This window comes from Globicephala melas, chromosome 2, assembly GCF_963455315.2.
Source record: "Globicephala melas chromosome 2, mGloMel1.2, whole genome shotgun sequence".
In the NCBI taxonomy this organism is placed as follows: Eukaryota; Metazoa; Chordata; class Mammalia; order Artiodactyla; family Delphinidae; genus Globicephala; species Globicephala melas.
Window position 1 is genome coordinate 168,976,605 of NC_083315.2, and position 20,009 is coordinate 168,996,613.

The window sequence follows — 20,009 nt, forward strand, 5'->3', positions numbered from 1 at the left end:
GGTGAAGCAGGCCCAGGTATAGGAGCCTATCATCCTTGTCTCAAACTTCCGTGACATGTCTTCGTTCATTGCATTTTTTTCTACAAAGATATACTTGATTTGCATATTAAGTATTAGGAATAGTCTTTAATTCCACCAAGAAAAAGTTTCTCTCCTGTGTTTTATGAAACCCCAAACCCTCTCAGTCTATCCCCTTTATTTCCCACTTTAAAAAAAGAAAAATTTGTTGAAATGTAGTTGATTTACAATGTTGTGTTAGTTTCAGATGTACAGCAAAGAGATTCAGTCATACATATATATATATATATGTTCTTTTTTTACATTGTCTTCCATTATAGGTTATTACAAGATATTAAATAGGAGTTTGGGATTAAAATATACACACTACTATATATAAAATAGATAACCGACAAGGACCTACTTTTTAGCATAGGGAACTATAGTCAATATTTCCCATTTTTGAAAGAAGTACATAGAGAGGTGAGAAATATCTCACTCTTCTTGTTAAGAAAAAAAATCAGCATAAGTGCAGTGGTAAATGACTACTGTCATATGGCCTCCATGTGAAGGATACAGTGGAGAGCAGTGGAGGCTGGGATTAAAGAGAGCATCCTACCCCACCTAAAGGGCTTCAGCAGAGGGTGACATGCAGGAATGTGAGCCCAGGATCACCTAGTCTTCTGACTCTTCAAAAGAAGCTGTAAACATTATTTACAATGGCCAAGACATGGGAGCGTCCATCAACAGATGAATGGATAAAGAAGCCGTGGTGTGTATCTATATACAACGGAACACTACTCAGCCTTAAGATAGAACGAAATGTTGCCATTTGCAGCAACATAGATGGACTTGGAGAGCCTTATGCTGAGTGAAATAAGTCAGATAAAGATAAATACTATCTGATATTGCTTATATGTGGAATCTACAAAATACAGCAAACTAGTGAATATAATAAAAAAGAAGCAGATTCACAGATATAGAGAACAAACTAGTGGTTACCAGTGGAGAAGGGGAAGGGGCAACATAGGAGTGGGAGGGAGGTGGGAGGTACAAACTACTCGGTATAAGATAGACTCAAGGATGTATTGTACACCATGGGGAATATAGCCAATACTTTGTAATAACTGTAAATGGAAAGTAGCCTTTAAAACTTGTATAAAAACTTTTTAAAAGAAGCTGAAAATAGAATTTGTATGTGAAGTCTCCATTAAAAAAAAAAAGAAAGAAAAAAAGCAGACCAGCACTGTAGGGCCAAACAGAATACATCTGTGGCTGTTTATGCCTGGCCAAGGCTCAGCCTGGCAGATCCCAAGCATGAGATGCGTGGGCCCTGCATCTCCAAGCAAACCACCAGCTATGTACAAAGTTGTGTCATCACAGTATTATTTATGACACTGAAAATGTGGAAACAAGCTAATTTCTAATAAAAAGGATCAGCTAAATAAACTATGGCAAATCTACCTGATGGAAGATTATGCAACTGTTTAAAAAAGACACTTATAAGAAGTAACTTGAGAGAAGCGCTTATGACATAATGTTAAGCGGGGGAAAACAGGGTCCACACACTTGTATATATAACATGATTACAACTCTGGCAAAGAATACAGAACAGAACAGTGCATTAGAAATTCATTCTAAAAGCAAGTGAACCAAATACTGTCAGTCATTGTTTCTGGGTGGAGAGAGTATTACCCGCTCTTCTTCTCCTTAGACCTGGCCTACACTTGTGTCTGCCCGCCGGAGTCCTTCGCTCTCTCTTCCCGAGGCATCTCCACCTGGACCTGGTCCACACTCCGCCCCCCTCAACTTCCCTCCCACAGGCCTCCCCACGTCTCTCCGGTTCCTCTGCAGAGCATCTAGAATCCACCCGTTCACTCACCTCTCCCTGCCACCCACCCTGGTTTAAGTCGGCAGGCCTAAAGCAATATCTTCATACTTGGTCTCTCAGATTCCATTCTTGTCCCCTAAAATCCATCTTCCACAGAGCAGTCACACTGACCCCTTTAGAGGTTCTAGTAGGTCAGGTCGCCCCCCGTTTAAACCTGCTCCCCCAGTCCCCTAGTGATTTCTCAGTGGTGCCGGTACAGGTTCAGTGGCTAGGTGATATCAGGGCCTTTTTTTCTGTGAGGGTCTTGGTCTTTTCCTCATGGTCACAAAAAAGCTGCCTCGTCCAGGCAGGAAAGACTTGGGATCTGTTCTTTCCATCTTCCAGTAATCTCGGTGCCCTGAGTCATGCCCCAGGGGCACCTCTGTGATTTACACAAGCCCAGTGGGTGGCAGGGCCACTGTCACTGGATCATCCAGCTCCCTGATGACGTTGAGCTCCTACTAGGTGCCAGCCACTTTGCCAAGCACTTGACATTAGCAAGATTCTAGAGATGGCCCCAGATTCCCGTCCCCTGGTTATTCAATCAACACTAACCCAGGTACTTCTGTGAAGGGACTTTGCAGAGGTTATCTGGTGGGGACCTGACCCGATCGGGTGAGCCTTTAAAGGCAGAGAGTTTTCTCCAGTTGGAGGCAAAAGAAGAAGTCAGAGATGTTAGACGCCCAAGAAGGACTCTACGTACCTTTGCTCTTTAGCGATGAAGGGGGTACTTGCTGAGGGATGTGGTGGCCTCTAGAAGCCAAGAATGGCCCCTGACCATAGCCAACAAGGACGTGGGGACCTTGGTCCTGCGGCTGCAGGGAACTGGCTTCAGCCAACAACAAGAATGAGTTTGGGGGCAGATCCTTCCCTGGAGCCTCCAGATAAGAACCTGGCCTGGCTGACACCTCGATTCTGGCCTTATGAGAACAGAAGCAGAGAGCCCAGTGGGCCTGCCTGGACTTGTGACTGTCAGAACCGTGAGATAACAAGCAAGTTTTGTTTTAAGCCACTTTTGGGGTAATTTCTTATGCGGCAATAAGAAAACTAATGCACTCATTTAATCATTAGTCCTTAATCCACCAGCCCTGCTGGGTGGACGTTCTCATCTTCTGTTTACAGGTGAGGCTCCAGGATGTTTTTAACATGCAAAGGTCACCCAGAGGCCCCAGGGCTGCAGGCTGAGGCTCTAAAACCCGGTCTCACCAGCTGCATCTTTGAAGCATTCGTCGTGGGCTGGCCCGGGGCTGGACGCTGGGGACACAGAGGTGACCCAGCGAAGCCTTTGCCCCTCAGGAGCCTGTGGGTTTGTGGAGATTTCCTAGTGAGACGGGAATAAGGAAGGAATTAGCTGAAGAGGCTCCTCGAACTCAGTCACAGCCCTCACAGCGCAGCCTGAGCCAACATCCTCGGTTTCAGAGCTGAGAGGGGAGTTGGCAGGAAAACCAGGTTGCTGCCCACCTCTCCTGACCCCTGCTGTTCCCTTTCTCCGTTCAGAGGGCAATCATGGGCCCTTTGGTCCCTTCGGAAACACGGAAGGAAGGAGGACCAATTGCCACGTTGCTGATTCCTGCTCTTCCAATCACCACCCCACCCTTGGGGAAAAGCAGAAGGGACAGTGCATCCTCAAAGCGGAGGGACAGCGAGAAGGGAGGGCGGAGGTGACAGCCAGCCACCTGCTTCCCTTTCTCTATCAGCCCCTCTTCTCTGCTCGTGGCCACACCCAGAGGCCAGGACAACTGGGGGGCAGGCAGGGGTTCATACCATGAGTGACAAGGGTTAGGGACAAATTGATCCCTTTCTCTGCCCCTGTGAGAACCCAAGGGCAGACTCCCAGGGTGACAGAAGTCTTGAGAGCTTCCAAGCTCCTTTCCGGCCCCAGCTGTGAGCAACTGCCTGCCATAAGCATGCTGGAAGGAGATGAAAACCCAAACCCCGGGCTTCTCCAGAAATGGCCTCTGACCACACACTTTTATCCACACCACCTCTGGCCACGACATTATGCTCAAAACCCCTGGCCACAGCGGCAGCACAGACAAATTTCTTCACACCCTGGATGCCTGTCGGGGGGCAGGGCAAGGAAAATCAGAAAGTACGAACTTGGAACAAATGCTCTCGTGGTCCATGATGGGAAGTGGAAGGCTGGCCAGTCACTTCTTTCCCAGGTCGGCACAGAGCGAGGACAGGTGCTGGCACGGCCCTGCACCCAGGAAAGGGCGGGGGGGGGGACACACCAGCTCTTCACAGCCTGAGGGGCAGAACAAAGACCCAGGGGAGACTGGTTGGGGTTTGCTAGGAACACAGGGATCCCCAGTGTGAGGACTATTTGCAAATGTCTTGCTACTAAAGGGGAAAGACCCTGCTCTGTGAGAGGCGCTCTTGTCCTGCTGAGTACGGGTGGGTTTGGACGGGTAACCGAAGGCTGCCGAGAGCTGGGTTGCTCTGGGGACAATGAAAACATGGGATTCGGGGACCGGCAGGGAGGTGGGTAAGCAGAAGGAGTGGATGCGCCGAGCTGTGGCAGGCTGGGGCTTAGGGCGGTGCAGAGGGGAGGGCGCCAAGGTGAGGATGGTGGAAGGGCTCCCAGGTGGTCTGTCTGCGATGCACTCCCTGCGCCTTCTCCCAGACCTTCAGAGCATCTTCACTGCATGCTCACTCATGTTCGCTTCTTGTTGGCTCTATATCATTTGTTTAGTTTGCAGAATCAAAGAGCTGGGGTCCCAGTCAGGTTCCACGCACACAGGTGGGATGTGGGGCAGGGAGATGAGCCATGAACTGAATTCCGTGGAATCGGGAGCTTGGGGCCAGAGGTGTCCATGGGAACTTAAATCCCCAAGAAATATTGGGAAAAGTTGGATTTCCCCAGGGTGAGAACTGGGGGTCCGGTGGACCTGGTGTAGATGGTATGAATCAGAGAAATCTCTACTGACCTGAGGTCTTTCAACCATTCATTCCCACGTGCCTTCCCGTCCCCCCACCATACCACACACCCCCACCCCCACACAGTGCCTGATGAGTGTCCCCTCCGTGTGCCCACTCAACCCTTATACCTACTCCAGCCCATGGTGGCACCCATCACACTCTATTGTCATCACCTGTTTACTTCCTTCCACCCTCTCTGGACTCTAGGCTCCTCAAGCCCAGAGACCGAGTTTACGTGTCTCAGATCCCCCAGAACTTAGCTCAAAGCTCAGTCAAGGCCGGTGCTGGATGGAGAGAACAGGATGGACCTTTCTGGAATCTGACATTGCACCAGGCTCTGAGAGTGCAAGTCAAATAAGACCTGCCACCTGTCCCCAGAGTTCTCAGAGTCTTAATGAAGCGGGCGTCCTGGGGGCAGTGAGGTCCCCATCTCGGGAGGTATCGAGACACAGCTGAACACCAGCTTGGCAGAGAACTGGGCAGGCACTCGAGCTCCGATGGGCAGTGCCCTCGATGCCGTCAATGCCCCTTCTGGCCGTTGAACCTTCTGACTCCCTGAGGTCAGGGTCCGGCAAGATATTGGCTCCCAGGTGTTTGCTGCCCACATTCTTCCAGTTTCCAGTGAGCCGTCTGTGTGTGGAGGGGGTGAAGGAGAGCTGAGTCACCATTTGGAGTGCCTGAATAAAAGTCCCCTCCCTTCTTAACGACCATTATAAACACATTATGGGTCAGCTGTGTTTGTTTGCTCCTTGGAGTTTTTATGGCTGCACGAAATTTAGTAACAAGAATGAGCCCACAAACATCAGACCACCCCGTATTTAGTCATCTCTGTGTCTGGTGTGTACGTCACCCACAATGTACTCGTGCTGGATGAGAAGAGGAGGGCAGTCAGTAGCCCCCCACCCGGCTGGCTCACCCCTCCGGAGCCCTTGCTGGCCTCACCACCAGTTTGAGGGCCTCCTCATCCCTTGGGAAGCTGAGGGGCCTTTGGGCTGGGACACAAAGGAGGCCACAGTTCTCAGTGACCTTCTTGTACTAACTGCTCTACTTTGAATCCCCAGCAAGGCTGGCTTCCTCTTTCCTGACACTCCAAAAGCAACTCCATAAGTTACTGGGAACCCAAAGCAGGTATCAGATGCTTTACATGATGAATCTGTTGTTTCTGGTCTTCTTGATAAATTAGACTTTAAAATCCCATTTCACAGATGGGTAACTCGAGGCTGAGCAGGCTAAAGGATTTCCCACTTGGCCTCCGGCCAGTCTGACTCTGGATGGCAGGCTCTTTTCCTGCCACGCTGATCCTTCCAAACCTGTTCTCAATCTCAGCTAATGGCATCAATCTCTACCTGTTCTTCAAATTTCCAAAGTCATTTCTAACATTGCCTTCATCCCCACTGTATCTCCTGAGATTGGCTTGAGCTGTATGTGTCATAATTCAAACGAGAGTGGCTTAACTAAGAAGGTGTCTGTTTGTATAGTGTAACATGACATCTCGGGGCAGGCAGTCTGGGGCTGGGGCACCAGCTTAAGGAAGTCATCTGGAACCCAGATCCCTTGTAGCCTTCTGCTCCACCATCCTTACCTGGAAGCTTTCATCCTCATGGTCACAAAAATGCTACTCTACCTCCAAGCATTGCAGCTACATTCCAGGCAGGACATGTCAAGGCAAAGATGATGCAGGGCAAAGGCTCATGTCAACTGAGTTTGTTCCTTTTTATGTGGGAAACAATAGCGTTGTCTGATAGACTTCTGTTTATGTCGCTTTGGCACAACTGGGTTACACAACTAGTTGCCTTGCACCTCCCACTGCCAGACACCTGGGAAGGCGAGCAATCACAAGGCACATTGCTGCCCTGAACAAAACTGAGCTTCTGTTGGCAAGAAAGAAGAGAATGGATATTGGATAAGCCATCAATTCCCTACTACACAGCTCCCACATGAAACTGAAACTAACGTCTCAGTTTCATCAAACCCACCTCCCTCCCCCTTGCCAAGATTTCTACCCAGTTCAGACCCACAGTAACCTCCTCTAACTGTGCTCTCTGCCAGCCTCACCTCCTCTCCTGTCCCCTTTGCGCGCTGCCACCCAGCAATCTTTCTAAAGCACAGAACACATCGCCTCTCTGCCCTCAAACCTCTAATTCCTCTCCATTGCTTAGAAAAGGAAGTCTGGATTCCTCAAGCTGACACGAAGGGCCCTTTACAATCCAGCCCCATCCCATTTCTTCCCTTATCTCCTAAATTCCCGATGGTCCAGCCACTCGCTTTCCTACTCCCCGCACCGAAGATCTACTCCCACATCATGCTCATGCCATGCCCCCATCTTGGATGACTTTCTTCCTGCATGTTATACCTCTTAGAAATGCTCCTTTATTTTTTTAAAGTTCATTTTATTGAAGTATGGTTGATTTACAATATTGTGTTAATTTCTGCTGTACAGCAAGGTGATTCAGTTATACACATGTATACATTCTTTTTCATACTTTTTCCATTATGGTTGATCACAGGATATTGAACATAGTTCCCTGTGTTATACACTAGGACCTTGTTTATCCATTCTGTATATAATGGTTTGCATCTCCCAATCCATCCCTCTTCCATTCCCCCTCCCCCTTGGCGACCACAAGTCTGTTCTCTATGTCTGTGAGTCTATTTCTGTTTCCTAGATAGAGTTCATTTGTGTCATATTTTCCATTCCACGTGTAAGCAATATCATATGGTATTTGTCTTTCTCTCTCTGACTTACTTCATTTAGTATGATCATCTCTAGGCCCATCCATGTTGCTGCGAATGGCGTTATGGAAATGCTCCTTTAACTCTCAGCTCACCACCTTTCCTGTGACCACTTGCTGATCACCCCAGTTGGAAGCAACCTCTCCATCCTCAATGTTCCTCTCAGATAACTTTTCATAGTTTGGCTTGGCGTCCATCTGGCTGTTGCAGAGTCTCTTGGGTGGCTTGTGGCTGCCCAGCGCCCATCTCTCTACTTCCAGTAATAACCTCTTGGGGATCCATTCTTCCCCATCCTGTTTCACAGGGTCCTGGCATTCTGGTGATATCCTATGGGCCTTGGTTAAGCATCTCCTGAAGCTAGACATACTCCTGGATTCTTCAGCTATGTCAGACTCTGAAATTCCTTCTCAATTGAGTCTGTTTCTGTTGGCTTTTCTGTTACCTATGCTCGAAAGAGACTTTCCAGGAAGTGTGTGTCTCTCCCTGGCTGGTTGGAATCCTTTGACAGGCAAGGTCTATAGTTTGTTCCACTTTGTTCCCCTGGCCTGGCACAGAGCTCCATCCCGCAGGGAGGGGAAGGGAGGGAACTAAGATGCTGCTGACATAGGGGCGGCCCACGCTGCTTCATCCTGGAGCCTCAGGTCACCCTGCTTCATGTCACCTCAATTCTGCTGAACTGCACTAGCCACACGTGTCTTTAGCTTCTCCCTGACGCTTGGAACCTCCTTAGTAAGGGACACTCAATAACGTGTGAAATGAAGTCTCCTGCCAGCATCTCTGGTTCTGAGCCCTGCTCTATTCAGGCTAGCAGTGCCTGGCAGGTACATAGCAGACATTTAATAAATGTTAGCTGTTTTATTGGGAAAGCTGGCACGAAAAGCACCTGCCCCATCAGTGCCCGGAGGATATCTGCTATGTTAGCTCCACTACGGTGTCAGCAGGGAATATTGGCCAACTTTACCTTTGATTACGGCGGGCAATCCGCGTAGATCTGGTGAGCCTCCAACCCAAGCCACCACCATCTCTGCCCTGCATCGTTGCAAAACACTCATGACTGTTCTTGGTCATTCACCCTTGCCCCCTCATCTATGATTAACACTGCAGCCAGAGCCATCTGTTGAGAGGTTAAGTTAGAGCTGTCTCTCCTCAGCTCAGAACGCTCCAGGGGTCCCCTCCCATCCCACCTAGAATAAAAGACAAAGCGAGTAGCTTCCCTGGCCTCACTGCCCTCCAAGACCCTCCATCTCCTCGCCCTTGGCTGTCCCGGCTCACTTTGATCTGCTCAGTCCCTCCCTGTGTGCTCTGGGCATCCTAGGCCCTGCCCATGCTGAGGCCTCACACTGCCCTTCCTTCTGCGAAGCTGCTCCCCCAGGGACCTGGACGTCTTGCTCCCTCCCGTCCTTCGGGGACCTCCTCAAATGTCACCTCATCTAAAGCGGCACTTGCCCCATCCCACCAGGACTCCGCATCGCCCCGTCATATGTCCCGCCCTCGATGCTGATAACTGGCAGGGTGCCCGGTCATCTGCTCACTGACTCAGTGCCCAGTTCACAATGGAAAGGTGGCCCTATCCCCAGAGCAAGCACTTTCTTCAGAGCTGGAACTCCACACCGACAACCATACATGGGCTTTACAGGGATGCAGGACGCAGAGGATGTGGCTTTTGTCCTCCAGAAAAGCGTCAGAGGACCCCTCACCAAAGGTCCATTTGGTGAAAGCTTTCTGTAGCCTCTTCCCACTTCACCTCTGAGAAGCCAGGACAGAGGGAAGCAACAACGTGTATTGGGCACCTATTATGTGTCAAGTGAAATGCTATGATTTAACCGGAAGGTTAACTTTTATTTTATTTTAAAATATCAGAAAGTCTTAGCTGCCTGAGCTGACCACTGTGCATCAATATTTGAAATATCAAACCATCCATCCCCTTTGATAGGATGCCCAGCTCTATGGGTGTCTTAAGCCCAAGCTTCATCTGTCCTTTGGCCAATCCTGGAGTGACTGAGCCCATCCTACAGATGATAAAACTGAGGCTCAAAGAAGTTCAAAATCTTGCTCGGTGATTCAGCTAAGGTCCAATCTCCATCCAACCCCAGATGAAGTGTCTCCCGTGCCTTCCTACATGCCTGTCCCCATCTCACTTCTGCTCCTGCCCCTCAGAGAGCCCTATCCAGGGCAGAGGGCCTAGCCCGGGGAGCCTGAGATCCAACCCCAGGTACAGATGGGCCACGACTGTGAGGCAGGTCTGCTTGGTTCCTGCCCAGGTCTTCAACCAACCAGCCCCATTTTGCTCCCTGCTGAGCTGCAGACACACTATAGGTGGAGGTCCATAAGGTCCCAAAGTGTTCAGTTTGTTGAACCCAGTGGCTGTATCTGATGGACAGCCACGGACTAGCTGGCCAGTGTCTCCCAGGTGCTAATGTCCCTCTTCTGAAACGTCGTTGGGTGGGGTCCTGAGTGTGCAGCTGAGTGGGTGTTTTTAGCCTCGGATGGGTGCAGGAGCCTGGGTTTTACAGGGTGCGTTTCCTCCTGCTCTGCGTGGCCCCCTCCTCTTCTGTGGCCCTGAAGGAAATCACCTTGGCAGAGCTGAGAGACCTCTGGCAACCGCCCCCGCCCCACGCCATGCTTTGTCAGCCTCTGTGTCCCCGTCCTTCGGTGTCCTGGGCCAGCCCCACCACAAGCAAGGTGTGGCCTGCCCCAGCATGCCTGCCCACCCCCGCAGGAACACCTGTGGCACGCCTGCCACCAACCCTTGAACGTGGCTTATTCCTCTAGTTCCACAGGGCTGGTCATTGCTCTGGGCACCTGCAGGTCTGAATCTTGAGCAGCTAGGATGAGCAGACATCTTCCTACACACAAGGCCATAGGCCATGGGCGATTCAAGTGGAACCCGGCCCTCAAGGAGCTCACGTTCTTGTGGGGCCACGTGGTAACATGTAAGCGGACACGTAAGCGAGATGATGTCAGGAACTGAGGAAGCCTGTGAAGGAGATAAGCCTGTGATGGAGGCTGGTGGAGGGGTGCCAGGGCGGCCCCCCGAAGAGGCGACCTTTGAGCTCTGAGCAATGAGAAGGCAACACCAAGATCTCAGGCAAAATATGGAAGCAGCCTAAGTGTCCATCAGCAGATGATCAATGACGAAGATGTGGTACATATATATTGATACAATGGAATACTACTTAGCCAAGAAAAAGAACGAAATGTTGCCATTTGCAGCAACATGGATGGACTTGGAGGGCACTATGCTAAGTGAAGTAAGTCAGACAGAGAAAGACAAATACTGTATGCCCTCACTTATATGTGGAATCTAAAAATACAACAAACTATATAACAAAAAAGGAAGCAAACTCACAGATACAGAGAACCAACTAGTGGTTACCAGTGCGGGAGGAGGGCATTATAGGGGCAGGGAAGCAGAAGGCACAAACTATTGGGTGTAAGACAGGCTTAGGATGTATTGTACAACACGGAGAATACAGCCAATATTTTGTAATAACTGTAAGTAGAAAGTAACCTTTTAAAATTGTATAAAAGTTTTTTTAAAAAATCTTTTGAAAAAGATCTCAGGCAAAACATTCGAAACTGAAGGATGACTGAAATGATCCTGAGAGGCCTGGAGAGCATCACGGGATGAGGGGCAGAAAGCAGGTCTGTGCGGCTGGTGGCTGGAGCTTAGAGGGATGGGGTGAAGCAGGCAGAGGCGTGAGACCAGCGCGAGCAGGGGTGCCGGCCCCATAAAGAACCTGGCCTCCATCTGAAGGGGACGGGAGGCCACCGCAGGGGCATTAGACTGGGCATGACGCGATCTGACGGCAGCAACCCTCGATGGTAATATCTGGCCTTAATGAGATCACTCAGCTCCTGGGGAGCGTGAAGGAGGGAGGCCATCAGGAGCTCTCTGGGGGCCACGTGAGAGCTGGCGGTGACCTGGGCTCAGCTGGAGGAATGAGGGGCTGAGGCGGGGGCGGAGCTCCCAGGAAAAACTAACTGGCAGTTTGGAAGAAGGGTCTGAGGAAAAGAGGGGAATCGAGGGCAACCTCTGGGTTTCTGACGTAGCCACAACGCAACCAGTGATGCAATTTCCTGTCTTGGGGAAGATTCAAGAAGAGGCAGACTGCGAAGTAGGGGTGAGAACCAACTGTTCAATCTCGTCCTGTTAGGTTAGAGGGGTCTGTTACTCATGTGGGTGGAGAGGGTCCATTGGCATGGAGAGAGGAAGAGTCTGGAGACATGTGGGATGGAGACGGGGACTTTGGAGTCAGCATACGATGACTGGAGGAGCCATGGGCTGCGTGCACTCGGCTGTGGAGTATGGGCAGAGAGCGGAGGAAGGCTGAGGGCTGGCCCTGGGGCACTCTGGCACTGGGGGGTGGGGGGCGGTGGTTGGTAAGGAGGAAGATGCAGCAGAAAGGTATCAGCCTGCAAGGTGGGAGCCTAGGGAGGGGAGAGTCTCAGGAGGACGAGGTGGCCAGTTACATCAAATGACAGCAGGAGGTTGAGGGAGAGGAGGACAGAGGACTGAGCTTTGGCACGATGGAAGGCGTTGGTTACCTAGAGCCATCTCATGGGGATTCGTGAGCACGAGAGCCGGCTTAGAAAGGCTGGAGGAGAAGATGAGAAAGTGGAGATGACAAGTCAAGACCACACTTCATGGAAGCAACCTAAGTGTCCATTGACAGATGAATGGATGAAGGAGATGTGGTACCTATATACAATGGAATACTACTCTACCCAACCGTAAAAAAGAATGAAAAATGCCATTTGCAGCAACGTTGGTGGACCTAGAGATTATCATACTAAATGAAGTCAGACAAAGACAAATGCCATATGATATCACTTATATGCCGAATCTAAACAATGATACAAATGAACTTATTTGCAAGACGGAAACAGACTCACAGACTTAGAAATCAAACTTATGGTTCCCAAAGGGGAAAGGTGGGGAGGGATAAATTAGGAGTTTGGGATTCACATATAAACACTACTATATATAAAATAGATAATCAACAAGGAACTACTGTATAGCACAGGGAACTCTACTCAATATTCTGTAATAACGTAAATGGGAAAAGAATTTGACAAAGAATAGATACATGTATATGTATAGCTGAATCACTTTGCTGTACAACAGAAAATAACACAACATGGTAAATCAACTATACACCAACATAAAATAAAAATTAAGAAAAAAAAATGACACAAATGCACTTATCTACGAAACAGAAACAGACTAACAGACATAAATAACAGACTTGTGGTTGCCAAGGGGGTGTGGGAGGGATGGAGTGGGAGTTTGGGATTAGCAGATGCAAGCTAGTATATATAGAATGGATAAACAACAAGGTCCTACTGTATAGCACAGGGAACTCTATTCAATATCCTGTGATAAACCATAATGGAAAAGAGTATATATATGTACATATATATGTATAACTGAATCACTTTGCTGTACAGCAAAAATTAACACAACACTGTAAATGAACTATACTTCAATAAAATAAAGTTTTACAAATAGACAAACCTTTGTGGTGCTGGGAAGGAAGCAGAAGAGTGGGGTGGTGCGTGGAGGCGCAGGTGCCGTCAGAGGCGTTTCAAAGGCTGCCCTTAGGACATATTTGGGCTGCCCATCAGAAAGGGTGTCACTGGTGATGGGGAAAAGAGAAAGGTTAATTACACAAGGGAAGACCTTGAGAGGGTGAGAGGGAAGGAAATCCTGAGCCTAGTGATGGAAGCAGACATATCTTCCATTATGGAGCATGTGGAGAGCGGTGCTGAGAGGCTGTGACTTGGTGATGGGATGTCTCCATCTAAATAGATCGACTGTCTTTATAACATAGGAGACAAGGTCATCAGCCAAGAGGAAGGGAAGAAAGCAAGGTGGAAGATGCAGAGAGGGAAGAAGTGGTAAACTAGGAAAATGGAGGTGGAATCTCTAGGAAAGTAGAGGTGGATTTACTGAATGTGTTCATTGCCTCTAGAGATCTGTGCTTTTCAATCTGACGTATAAACATCCAGCTCCATTGCCTCATTTTTCCTGGCTATAATCAACTTATAGGTGCAGGCGGAAGCTTGAGCAGAGAGTTGGAAAAGAGAAGTTTTGGAAGGAAGTGAATTGGAAGAATAGGAGTTGGTGGTCAGAAAGTGGGAAGCTTCAAATCAAGATTGAGACCTAGAGGGACTTCCCTGGTGGCGCAGTGGTTAATAGTCTGCCTGCCAATGCAGGGGACACAGGTTCGAGCCCTGGTTCAGGAAGATCCCACATGCCTCGGAGCAACTAAGCCCATGCGCCGCAACTACTGAGCCTGCGCTCTAGAGCCTGTGTGCCACAACTACTGAAGCCCACGTGCCTAGATCCTGTGCTCCGCAACAAGAGAAGCCACCGCAATGAGAAGCACATGCGCCGCAAAGGAGAGTAGCCCCCCACTCGCCGCAACTAGAGGAAGCCCATGCACAACAACGAAGACCCAACGCAGCCAAAAATAAATAAATTAATTAAAAAAAAAAAAAAAGATTGTGACGTAGAAAAACTTATGGTTACCAGAGGGGAAAGCGGGGTGTGGGGAGGGATAAATTGGGAGATTGGGGTTGACATATACACACTACTATATATAAAGTAGATAACTAGGGCTTCCCTGGTGGCGCAGTGGTTGAGAGTCCGCCTGCCAATGCAGGGGATACGGGTTCGTGCTCCGGTCCAGGAAGATCCCACATACTGCGGAGCGGCTGGGCCCATGAGCCATGGCCTCTGAGCCTGCGCGTCCGGAGCCTGTGCTCCACAACGGGAGAGGCCACAACAGTGAGAGGCCTGCGTACTGCAAAAAAAAAAGTAGATAACTAATAAGGACCTACGTACAGCACAGGGAACTCTTCTGAATACTCTGTAATGGGAAATATAATACTCTACATGGGAAAAGAATCTAAAAAAGAGTGGATATATGTATATGTATAACTGATTCACTTTGCTATACAACAGAAAATAACACAACATTGTAAATCAACTATACTCCAAAAAAATTTTTAAAAATGATTGCCAATGGATGGCTGAGCTGGGTGGCCGAAGAGATCACTGGCTGTCTTTTTTTTAAAAATTTATTTATTTAGGGCTGTGTTGGGTCTTCATTTCTGTGCGAGGGCTTTCTCTAGTTGTGGCAGGTGGGGGCCACTCTTCATCGCAGTGCGCAGGTCTCTCACTATCGCGGCCTCTCTTGTTGCGGAGCACAGGCTCCAGACGCGCAGGCTCAGTAGTTGTGGCTCACGGGCTTAGTTGCTCCGCGGCATGTGGGATCCTCCCAGACCAGGGCTCGAACCCGTGTCCCCTGCATTAGCAGGCAGATTCTCAACCACTGCGCCACCAGGGAAGCCCTGGCTGTCCTTTGAGATCAGGCGGTTGTTTGGGGTTGGATGATGCTGTGACTGCTACTCAGGTTCCAGGAGGCCATGCTCCCGGCTCTCTGCAGATCTCAGCCAATGGCAGATGAGGCGGCGGGCACAGAGGGGGCTCCCTGGGGATGCAATGAACTCTGTGGTACTGTTAATACTCCAGAGCTCCCCGTGGGGTTAGGCAAAAAGCTGGTCTCCAGCAGAGTCTACTTTATTGCTTAGCTTTTCCACCTGCCCTAACCTCACTCCCCTTTTCTTGGTCGGACTCCTCAAAAAATCGTTTGAACAAGAATCCATCTTCCAGGACAGAAGGATGTGCACATGCCAAGAAGGGTGAAGGGCATGGTGATGGAGGAAGAGTAGTGAGTCAGTACTAACATTACTGGTGACTAAGGGAGGTGATGGGAAAGTCAACAAAAGAGAGACAGGAGAAGGGGCAAGGGTCATGAAGATGGACAACGCACTTCAAAGGAGCTGGGGGCTTTGAAGAGGGAGGAGACAGCTTGGCAGTGGAATGAAGAGCAGCAGCGTTGACTACTATTCCCAGATCCTGAGATTGTGGAAAAAATATCAGCCTCTGGAGAAGACTGCAAGGGAAGCAGAGTCCCGGATAGCCTGGGTTTGAATTAGTACAAGGTGAAATTAGCAGAACTCAGGATTGACCTGAGCTCTGGAGGGCTCAGAGGGAGGGGTGGATGGGAGGGGCGGGTGGGAGACGGGGTCAGATTAGGAATGTTCAAAGCATCCGTTGGAAGCGGGTGGTCCTGGGTGGTCCTGGGTGGTCCAGGAGGCTCAGGTTCTGCCAGAGGCCGAGAGGATGGGGTGTTTAAAGCTTGGGAGGATTGGTCCTGGGACTCAGAGCTCGAACTGATAGGACCCCAGGATGCCGGACACAGCCAAGGGAGCTGCACGAATCTGAATGGAAAGAGCAAACTTCTCAGGCTTTCTCCAGGTTCATGGAAAACTAATTAAACGGACATACACACAGAACCTAAGGGTCATCTGGGCCTCCTTGCCTCTCAGGGATTTGGAGACATTTCATCCAAACTCCTAATTTAGGGCCTCTCAGTCTCCGGAGGGTCCTTCCCCTCCACACCCCAACCTGCCACCCACAAAGTGATTTTCGAGACTTCTCCAAGACCTGCTTCCTCGAGCTTTTGTCTCCAGCTCTGCACTTCTGCATCCTGGATGCTGGCTTGATACTGAGCTCAGGGTCCTGCTCGTGAATGCCTCTGGGACCACATTTTGTGAGTTTAGCGATCGAAGGCATGCGTGGCCAAGGGGTTCATCTCCCTCTGCCCGGGTTCGGGCTCTTCCCTTCCTCTCTCAATCTCACCTCCTTCTTCTCAACACCTACGCACATCAGACTCACCAGCATCCTCTGCCCGGTCGCAAGCAGGATGTTTCTGCCCTCACACAGGCCCCTGAAGGCTCTGCTTCTATCCCAAACAGGCTTAGCCCTGGAGTTTCTTTCTAAGACATAAAATGCCCTCATTGAAAGGAATTTGAGGTGCACGGTTTTTCTCCCTCTGCCCGAGCCGCGTGGTGTGGTGGTTATAGGGACACATTGAAAGGAATCTGGGGTGCACGGTGTTTCTCCCTCTGCCCGAGCCGCGTGGTGTGCTAGTTATAGGGACACATTGAGAGGAATCTGGGGTGCACGGTTTTTCTCCCTCTGCCCGAGCCGCGTGGTGTGGTGGTTATAGGGACACATTGAGAGGAATCTGGGGTGCACGGTGTTTCTCCCTCTGCCCGAGCCACGTGGTGTGGTGGTTATAGGGACACATTGAGAGGAATCTGGGGTGCACGGTTTTTCTCCCTCTGCCCGAGCCGCGTGGTGTGGTGGTTATAGGGACACATTGAGAGGAATCTGGGGTGCACGGTGTTTCTCCCTCTGCCCGAGCCGCGTGGTGTGCTGGTTAGGGACACAGGCTCTGGAGTCACGCACAGCCAGAGGTTGAAGCTCTCTGAGCTTCAGTTTCCTTCCCCAGGAAATGAGGGCAATCGTAGCGGAGTAACATTTTTCCAGCACTTTCCTTGTTCCTGGCACTAGGCTAAGCATTTGACACCCATCTTATTTAATCCCAACATCATCCTTGTGAACTAGGAACTACCCCATTTTCCGAAGGAGAAAACTAAGGTTCGGTGATTTTAAGTAACTTGCCCACCATCGAAGGACTTTTAGTTGTCTGAGCTGGGATTCCGTGCAGGGTCTTTTATACTTTGAAGACCGTGCTCTTAAGCCACCTGCAGTGATACAAAGTCAGGAATACTGGGTCCCCCCACTGGCTTGTCCTCTAACCTGATCCTCCTACCTGTGGGGTTTCAGTTTTCCCACCTGTAAAGTGGAAGGTCCCTTCGGCTATATTGCCACCGAATCTTTGAAAATGACAACCGTGGATTTGAAAGAGTTAGCACAGTTGCCTGCAAATTCAAAATTCCCTTCTTGCCAGGATCTGTCCCAAGTTTCCAAAATGACTTTGAGGCTAAAAAGTACATAATGCCTTAAATCTGCCTTGAAGGAAGGATTACAAGGCAATGAGTAAGGGAAGCATCAACAGTTCTTCTGGGAGGTCCCTCAATTTTCCCAAATATGGTTTACTTTTTCCAAGTTCTGTATCTTATCCACAAAGGGCTTCCCCCATGGAATCACGGTGCTAGAAATCAACTCAGATACCACTGACCTTCACAATGGGGAAGGCGGGGAGCAGGGATCCTTTGGTCCCAGGTGTCTTCACATACGTGAGCATCCTGTTTTTACAGATGGGAAGCTGAGGCCCTGAGAGGGTCAGGGCAGAGTCTTCAGGTCCAGAGCATCCCTTCTGTGGTCTCCCCGAGAGTCTCAGGGAGCCGCCATGCAGGGCGCTGGAGGCTGGCACTCCTGACCCTGGTCAGCGCGTGGCCATTCTCGCCTCTGCTTTCCCAGGATTTCTCAGACAACACCGGGGGCTGAGGGGGCTACTGCCCAGTGACCAGGGCCTGGGACCCACCTGGCTTTAACCTGAGCAACTTTGTCCATGTAAGATTTTGTTCAAAAAAATTCTCCATTGCTTACAGAAAAATAAAGTTTGGAAATACAGCTATCTTTTCCACGTTCTTTTTTTTTTTTTCCTCGCATCTAAATTGGTTTCAGCGAAAACGTAAGGCTCTCTGCCATCAAGAATGCAGAGAAGTGGGTAATAAAGGCAGCTCTGCATTGGGGCAGGGATCTGGTCAGACAGAGAAGAAGTGAGTGAGGGAGTGAGCGTGTGTATGTATGTGTTTGGGGTGTGTGTGTGCTTGCACCATGCCCAATCACAGAAAGTCCAGGCGGACAGGTCTGGTACAGGACATCCTGACCCACTCCTAAGAGTGGGTGGCAGACAGGGCCTTGTTTATGCTCCCCAGATTCTAGATACACAAACAATAAATCCCAACAATATGTTTGCCTGCAGACTTTGTGGCCAGCTTCAAAGTCGCACATAAGGACCCACAGGGCTCTGGGCTCAGCTGTGCAGGCAGAGTCCTTCTAAGTGTCTGAGGAAAGCACAGAGGGAACGAACATTCTGCCACCAAGCCATCTGATGGCTAAGAAATGCTCTAGAAAGAGCCCTGGCTTGGGCATGGGTCTGGTCTCAGATCAGACTCTTATCCCCGGACTCCTGGGATGCCCTGGGCTTCAGCTCCATGTTCACCCAGCCGCAACCCGTATTCACAGCAGTGAGCTCTGCAATCTAGGTTGATGGCCCAAGATCCCTGCTTCTGGGCCCCCCAGTGCCAACAGGAAACTGACCAAACCCCAAGGTGCAGCATGCAGGCTTCCGTAGGACCTGGGGCCCACCTGTCAGGCAATCACTAAACCCACCTGTGACTTTATTCCTGTATTTGTCAATTGCTTGAATGCTGGCTCAACTGAGGACTCCTGGGTCTAGGTCCCTTCTGTGCCATCCAGAGCCTCACCAGGACCTGGTGGAAAGCGGGTGGGAGCTCACTGAGCGAATAAACGAAACGACAAATGAAATATGCAAGAGTACTTTGAAAGCTATAAGGAGGTGGAATCACAGATGTAAGAAATTACTACCGCTAGTAAGAATACTATTGTCACATGCAACTGTTTTGTTCTTATCATATGCTTTATGGAAATAGAACATTTAAGAAAAATTAATCAACTACTTTTAAAAAGTAATCGCAATTATTTTCTTATGGTAAAAAATATAAAGAAAAGTTTATAGTCCAAGCAATGAAATATAACCCAGATATAACCCAATGATACTTTGGTGTATCTTTTTCCAGTCTGTTTTCTGTATGTGGACTTGTGTGTGTGTGTGTAAATATGTAATATAAGTGGGATCAAATTGCATACTTTTTATTTCCTGCCATTTTCAGTTAACATGTTACGATGAACACTTTGCTGTGTTTTGACATCTAAGCTCAGGTTCCCCGGCACCCCACTTCCTAGCCCAGTGACTGTGGGTGATTCGTTTCACCTCACTTGAGTCCTTGTTTGCTCATGTCTAAAATAATCTTACTGGGGCAAATACTGCTAGTGTTCACCGATATCAATTTTCACCTCGTTGCAGACATATTGCTAAACTCTTTTTCCCAGCCTCCTTTGCAGCTGGATGAGACCACGTGACCATATTCTGGCCAGCAGGATGTGGGAGGAAGTGATGTATGCCACTTGCATGCCTAGCTCATAGGGTCTCCCACAAATAAGCCTTTTCTCTTTCTTCTTACTCTCCAGGCCCCAGGACCCCATACTGACTGGATGAACCAAGGAGATCATGAAACAACTAGTTGGTGGACCCACAAGACGAAACAGGTCTGGGTCCCCACGTCAGAGCTTGCAAAAGGACCCAACTGGCCTGTGATGTGAACATGAAATAAACTTCCTTTGCTTAAGCCACTGAGGCATCAGGATTGACTTGTTTCTGCAGCCTAGACTAATGTGATAGCTACCTACCTCATAAGGCAGGCTATGTTTTTAAATAAAATATTGAGGGCTTCCCTGGTGGCGCACTGGTTAAGAATCCACCTGCCAATGCAGGGGACATGTGTTGGAGCCCTGGTCTGGGAAGATCCCACATGTTGCAGAGCAACTAAGTCCATGCGCCACAACTACTGAGCCTGC

The 20,009-nt window shown here is 49.4% G+C and overlaps 1 long non-coding RNA gene across 2 annotated transcripts in view; it reads right to left on the reverse strand.

Annotated features, from left to right (window-relative positions):
- Positions 1 to 5,787: 5,787 nt before the first annotated feature.
- Positions 5,788 to 20,009, reverse strand: part of LOC132596887 (uncharacterized) — a 47,899-nt gene continuing 33,677 nt past the window's right edge. The window contains exons 4-6 of one of the 2 annotated variants that reach the window (XR_009563192.1): positions 18,744 to 18,844; positions 13,041 to 13,161; positions 5,788 to 6,660 (exon numbers count right to left, since the gene is read on the reverse strand). This is a non-coding gene — a long non-coding RNA (uncharacterized lncRNA). Of the gene's footprint in view, positions 6,661 to 7,178; positions 10,500 to 13,040; positions 13,162 to 18,743; positions 18,845 to 20,009 lie in introns of those variants that run through there. The other variant, XR_009563191.1, reaches the window with a different exon arrangement.